This window comes from Stegodyphus dumicola, chromosome 1 (genome assembly GCF_044657685.1).
Source record: "Stegodyphus dumicola isolate Sdum_Otavi_A_Nest chromosome 1, ASM4465768v1".
Classification (NCBI taxonomy): Eukaryota; Metazoa; Arthropoda; class Arachnida; order Araneae; family Eresidae; genus Stegodyphus; species Stegodyphus dumicola.
In genome coordinates, this window is record NC_140768.1 from 266,602,155 (window position 1) to 266,609,830 (window position 7,676).

Consider the following 7,676-nt stretch of genomic DNA (forward strand, 5'->3'; position numbering starts at 1 on the left):
CTAAATTTTTATAATTATTTATTTTAGTCTGTGTTTCACAAATTTTCATTCATTAAGATGATATTGACATTATTAAAGAAAGTAAACTATTTTAAATTATAATGTAATATATATTAAATAAAAAATCATGACAGATTAAAGATCAAAGATAATTTGAACAGTACTCTCGTCTATGTCATGAAAGTGGAGGATGCATATAAGGCCAGCAGAATTTGGATCTTTAACCCTCTCAGTGTTATGGCCGGAAAATTCCGCATAGAAGGCTGCCTTCTATATTCATTATATATGAAAATTTCTGCTAGTTTTTAATGTATCTGATTTCAGTTTGGATGTATATTCGAAGAAAAGGAATCAAGGTACAAAATGAGAGAGTCATTTCTTAATTAAAATCAAGAAAATACCACTTATCCATGATATTTTGTGGAACTTTGAAATTTCAGGGCTAAACCCGCAAAGTGCTGAAACCGGTGACGGTACTGACGTTTAATGTGGGAAAACTAAAATTACATTTTCAAGTTCATCTAGTCACGTTGGTTACACGATTATGATACCATACCCGACTGATACTAGAAGACATCTATCTATCAGATAACATTTTCGGCATCTTGCTTTCGCAGAACAGTATTAAGTTAGAAAACGTATAAATTAGATTCAAGGCAATAACATTATTGGTTCTTTGTCTAATCCTGGGGTATCCCCTATCATTTAAATTAGGAAAAAAAGGCAGCTTTTCACGATTTTATGTCAGCTACAGATGTATAAATCACATTAGAAAAGAAGACAGGTATAGTTAACTTAGAATCGATGACACATTAAATATGCTGGCAGGAAAAATATTTTTTCTTTCTGGATTTGAAGAGCGGTTATTGGTAAGTGGAAATAGATCCTAGCGATCGAGAGAACACTGCATTTATTATCGGTCAAAGTCAGTTTAAAATAATGCCTTTTAGATTACGCATCACCCCTTTGACATTTGAAGATCAAAGGAAGATAGATTTCAAAGGAATGTCACATGAAGTTGCTTCATATATCTCAACGGCATTATTATAATTGGTTGCACTTTCGAAGAACATCTGGAAAATATTAAAAACGATCTACAGGATATCAGAGAAGCTAATTTAAATCTCAGTTTTTCCAAATGTAATAAACTATTTCGAGACGTTAGGTACCTTCTTCGTCATAGGTTTCAGCGCAGATCTTTAAAACATCAGAGCTCTTAATAACTGATGTCGCCCTACATACTTTCATCATTTTAGAAGTTTGGACGGCCTTTGCACTTACTTTCGAAGATCTGTTAAAAGACTGTTTTTTAAATAGGCAATTCTTTACATTGTCTAAGAATAAAGGTATTCATTATTTGATGATTTTCAAAAATAATTTAGAACACTAAAGCTTTGACTTTCTATTCTGGACTAGAGTATCCCTAACCTGAGTATGACTTTATTCTGGATACAAAGACAGCAGTGCAAGGCTTAGAGGCATTATTTCGCAAGAAACTGGTAGTCAAGAGCACGCCATTGCTCTTTTCAGTAAAAACCACTGGAAGCCAGCAAGAAATTACTGTTTCGTGAAAAAAAGTGTTAACCATCGTAAAGACAGCATTTTATTCATCATCTGTGCACTAAATTCCTGTTCATTTCTAATCCTGCTTCATTAGGTTCCTTTCTTAAATTAAAAAATCCAGAGGTCCAAGTAGCCAGGTGGAAACATTTGTTACAGAGCAACAAAATGGAAATTTGACATCGTACAGGACTTTCTCATGGGAATGCTGATGAACGTTTCAAGAAGACCTTCTGCAGGCAGATTGCAAACGCAAAAACCAAGAAAAATATGACTTTGAAATTTTAGTGACACAAACTGATTGGAAAAAATACATTTAATAGGAAAACACTGTATTACAAAACTTGTGATAAAAAGGAAAACAAGGAGAAAATATAGCAGTATATGGAGCTTGATAATAAAGTAGCAACAAAGCTTTGCAGTTGTAAAACAATAGCTTACAGTGCTTTGGGATACAAACGAAAGTAATTGTAAAATGTCGCAGGCAGTTAACATTGCTTTCTGATTATGAAATTACAAATATATGTTCGCTATTACAACACATAATGATCTGTGGAGAAGAGAAGAAATCAAAAGAATTTTTAGTTATAATATTTCAAATCTCTTAAAGAGACTAATTACTTTTACCCAAAATTTAAAAACGGAACAAAAGAATCCAAAAACTGAAAATGGTAGACATATTACTCTATATAGCAACAGATAGTGTAATTTCAAATTTATCCAGTTAGTTATTAAGAAACCTTTTTTTAATTTTATCCTTTTTATAAAGAGGTATTCGTTGCTTTTAAAGAAAAACATATGACGTTCATAGCCACATATAAGTGTTTTCATGACAAGACTTTATTTCCATATATTTTTATAAAATCAGACGTATAAAGAGAAGGGAAAAAACGCACTGTGAACCAGACACTGTGAAATACCTACGTTCACACAATATAATAACATTTACAGTTATTTGTTGCCATACAAACAAGTTTTAACCCATTTTTCGTAAAATTCGTCTTTATTTGATTTTTAAAGTAAAATTTATTTTCGGGTTCTATCCTAATATAAAATTTATATTGCATTCGTTTTAAAACGTAGGCCTTTTACTTACTTTACAAGTTTGTAAATCACGCTCGGCGATCTCTTTTATTCGCCGGATTTGAACTACAACGTTTCACACCTTTATATAATTTTTTATATTATTTCATATCTCAATTTATCTTAAAACTCTATGAACTTGAAGAAGAGGTAGAGGATATCGATATGAACCTTATTCATGTAGGAAAGTCGTCGTAAGTAGTAGTAAAGTAATAGTAACGATATTCGGCGCCAGACGTCAGCGCTCCAGGTCGTCAAATGGGGCTTTCTCATTAAAGCTTGTGAAGATATTGCGGAGAATATGCATCATTTTACGAATACTATGATTGCAGTTACACATTTTACGCATGGTTCAGCTGATGATAACAGACAAACAACTGCTAATATCTGCAAAGCTAAATATATCTCTGTAAATGTTCTAACATCTATGCGACTTCAGTGTGTACAGTCTGACCTTCTAAAAATGGAAAAATGGGGGAAAATGTTAAAATAAACTCAATACACTATCTGTCAAGAGAAAGCTTTACGTCCAATACTTCCAAAAAAATTTGCATTTCTTTATATCTGTGACTTCCAAAGAATGAAATTTCATCAAGACAAAGCAATAAGTCATACTTCGAAAAGTGACACTCCATTCCTTGAAGAAATGAAGACTGAAACAGGAATCGTATGTATACTTTTCACTGAATACCTGCAAAGATCTTGACGCTTCTCATTTGGACTAGTGTGCCTTTGATGTCCTAAAAAAAGCTCTTTTCATGCGCAAAACCACCAAAAATAATAGCCTCTGGAAAATAGTAAAAGAGGAAGAGAAACCAATACTCTTGGAAATTGTACGAAAAGTCCTTCTATCATGGAAATCACAATACATATATTTAGCCCAGAAAATCAGGTAGAAAATTTAAAGAGTTTTTAACATTTTAAACACTAATTAAACGGCTTCGAAATTGTTCTAAAAGTGTGTAATACCCTCTGCGTTTATCTATCTTCCAATGAAATGATGATTATTGAAACAAAAGAAAACGTTTTTTGAAACAATTACAGATAGTGTTGGATGTTGTTTTGACTAGAATGGAATCTATGATATAAACTTGAAATTTCCTTTTTGCTTCCCAGTACAAAATAAAGAAAGTAACGTAACAGCGAAAACTTTCGGGTAGTATGTTTTAAAGTAAATATCAATTTTAATAGCTCTCGAATTCATTTAGACAACTTTTTTTCGCGTTATGTCTGTACATACGGACAGAATAAAGAAGTCCTTTTTCCAAAATGGTTTATAAAATGGATTTAAAATGAATTCAAAAGGGAGGTTTTCGTCATGTCTGTACGTACCTGCGCATGCATGACTATATGTGTATTACGCATAAGTCAAAAACTATTAGCCGTACTAGTTGTACACCTTCCTTATTTATTGCAATCGACAATACTAAGCCCACACGCAGGACAGGACAGGAACAAGTACAGGGGGCACCATATCATCGCTATGAGTAAAAATGGTATTCCCCCCCGGTGTACTACCTTCCCGTATTTATTGAGTATTAAACAAGGTGACATGTAATGATACATATGTTATACACTTGGATATACAGCGCTGCATATTGTTACATTTAGTGGTGGTAATGTTCACAGGTAGGTGAGATACAATAGAGTTCGTAATAATAAATAGATACAATACAGATACAATAAACAGATACAGCAAAGTTCGTAATGTCAGTCTTTCCATATAGTACGAGTCAGTACAGTCTAGTGCACATGGTTGTTAGGGCACACAGTTCAATATGATACACTTGGTAATTGAACCATACGTCCAGATAGTTCATGTCAGTTCAGTGCATCGCATTCGAATGGAATCAGCTCTGTTACATGGTATGGAGGTAAGACAAAGATATGAATAATGACTGGAGGCACGTTAGAGGTGTGTGTTTGGTGGAGCTAACAATGACACTCTGAAATTATTGAAGAATAAGAGGATTGAAAATTATGGGTGGCAGATATTGAATCCTTGTCTGTAGAGGTATTCGATGATGTTCTTTATCTGATTGAATATTTTTCGGCGCTTGATTAGAAATTGCCTGAATTCTAAACCTGGGTGGCTTGGATGGCGTATATGGTGAACGGACGTCATTGGGCAGTTGAAGATGTAGTGCTCTGGATCCCGCAGCTTCGGCAAATACATCTGTCAGAGGAGGCTTTGTGTCTGTTGTAGAAGTAGAGTGGAAATAGGCCGTGGCCCGAGATGTATTGGGAAAGGAAGTAGGATGAAAATGTGACGTTTCATCTACTTTAGGGTGGAATTCATACGTTCGTCTTCCTTGCTGTCCGTAGTCCCATTGATGTTGCCATTGTGCGGTTGCAAGTTGTTTCAGCTTGCACTTCAATGCTAACTTGGGCCACGGGATAGAGATTGAAGTGTATATTTGGTGGATAGCAGCGTCTTTTGCTAAGAGATCAGCGCGTTCATTTCCTGCACAAGCGCTGTGACCTTTAGTCCATGATTTTATAAAGGTGTTATTGCTGTTGAGTATTAAATCCTGGATTATATATGCAATTGGTGAGTTTGGGAACTGTTGTTTGATAGCACAGATAGATGACTGGCTATCAGTAAATGGTGTCCGTATGTGTTTGGTAGAAGTAGCTTGATAACATTCAGAATGGCTGTAAGCTCAGCTTGGAATACGCGATTTTCGTGTCTGAAGACACCTTGCTATTCAGTAGATGGTGGACACACACGCATATACATAATATATATATATATATATTTAAACAAATTAAATTTAAATATATATATATATATATATGTAAGAAAATAAAGAATTTGTAAAAGATAAAATTTAAATTAACAGCGAAAATTTATTTCCCTTCTCTATTCTAAAAATAGTCTCTATTTTCACTGCGTCATTTTGAGACAAATCCATACCATATGGCTCTTATATAATTATGTTTATTTAAGGGGAATTAAAAAAGCTAATATTAATTTTACAGCAGTATTAATTATCCAATCAAAATGTATTGAGAACCAAAACTATCTCACTCTGAATTAAAATTTCATCGTGAACAAAATACACTTGCTCTCTACTCTTGGGCCTAGCCGAACTGCTGTCTGCTGCTTCCTCCTTACTGCTGAACTGCTGTCCGAAAAATCCTTACTGCAAAGTTTTTATTAAATGACTTGTAATAGAAACGCTTAGAAATAATTAACAGCAGGAATTTTGAAGGTGTAGAAATGTTGATTCATCATGAATTGGAGACTGACAGCGGAGACCCATTATACCTTCCTTTTAGCTTCAGTAAAAATATTGCGGCCACAAACAACTTGGCACATTATTTGTGCCTATTTTCAGAAGTTTATACTTTTAATAACTTTGCAGTAAGGAGGATGCACCAAACAGCAGTCTAGCTAGCCCCAAGATTAGCGAGCAGGTCAGCGAGTAATGTTCACGATGAAATTTTAATTCTTAGTTAGTTCGTTTTGGTTCTCAATGCATTTTGATTGTACAATTAATACTGCTGTTCGAGTTTTAGTTCCATTTACATCATAGGAATTATGTAAGAGTCATATGACACGGATTAGTCTCGAAATGACACAGTGCAAATAGAGATTACTATTTTCAGAATAGAGAAGGAAAATAAATTTACGCTGCTAATTTAAATTTTATCTTTTAGATAGTCTTTATTTTTCTTACATATATATACATAATATATACATATGTAGGATCGGTATTTACTATTTAAAGGCTTGAAATAACTAATCCGATTTATAAAAAACTCGAAAATTTAATGGAAACACGAATAGTTGCTACAAATTACAAAGTAATTACATGTGTAGATGGGTAAATATGAGATTATTTACAGATGAAAAGAAATAACCGTTTTTTACACGCAACCATCTTTCAATACCGTCATCGCCCTAATAATCGAACCGTCTGTGTCGTAGCATCTGAAAGCAAAAGTTCCTTCACACAAGTTGGCGCGTCCTCCAATTATTATCGACGATGCCATCTCACAACTGCTCGTACATCCTTCTGGAATGCGACCTCGCATTCTGGTAGTAAGACCATCAACATCTGGGAATCTGAAAAATAAAATAAAAAGAGATTTTTAGTTTGCATTGAGGAAAAAGCATCTTAAATGGTTTATTTCAGCCATTTTCTCTCATCAGCTTAACATCTTCAGAAATAATGGCTCTATGTCTTCTTCAACATCAAAATCAGATGAAAAACCACAAAATTTAGGCAATCTCGCTCTATTTTTTCTATCACCTACAATTCCAAACACAATTTGATGTAAAAGTTTAATAGATTTCGTAGCCCCAGTTCTTAAAGAATTAGAAATTCTAGGAATAGAATTTAAAGTAGTCACCTTGATTCACAATACCGTAAAACACTATTCTTAGAATTAACAATGGGGAAATAATCGAAACAAACTTACTCGTTTTCTCTTGTAATATTCGTCATGGTTCTTCCTAGGCTCATCGCAGCCTAAGCTCCCGAAATCTGTAGGATCGGTATTTATTGTTTAAGGGCTTGAAATAACTAATCCTATTTATGGAAAACTCGAAAATTTAATGAAAGCCTGAATAGTTGCTGTAAACTACAAAGTAATTACATGAACACCTGGAAAAAGATGAGATTATTTACAGATGAAGAGAAGTAACCGTCTTTTACATGCAACTATCTTTTAGAACCGTCACCGTCCTAACGCCCGAATCGTCTGCGTCGTAGCATTGGTTAGTTCCTTCACACAGCTTGGCGCGTCGTCCAATTATTATCGATGATGTCATCATATATGTAGCATATATCTACTCCCTTATCCGGCTTTTATTTTCTCAATCATTGGTCGTAGTTACATACTTCCGGTTACAGAAGTGTTTTAAATGACGAAAGTATTCATGTTTTAACTACGCTCAAATTTATAAAAAAAAAAAAAAAAAAAAAAAAAAAAAAAAAGAATCTAACTTTTAATGCATTCTCTCGGTTCCTATACAGTAAGACCCCGCTTAACGCTGTTTCGTTTAACGCTGTTTCGGTTTAGCG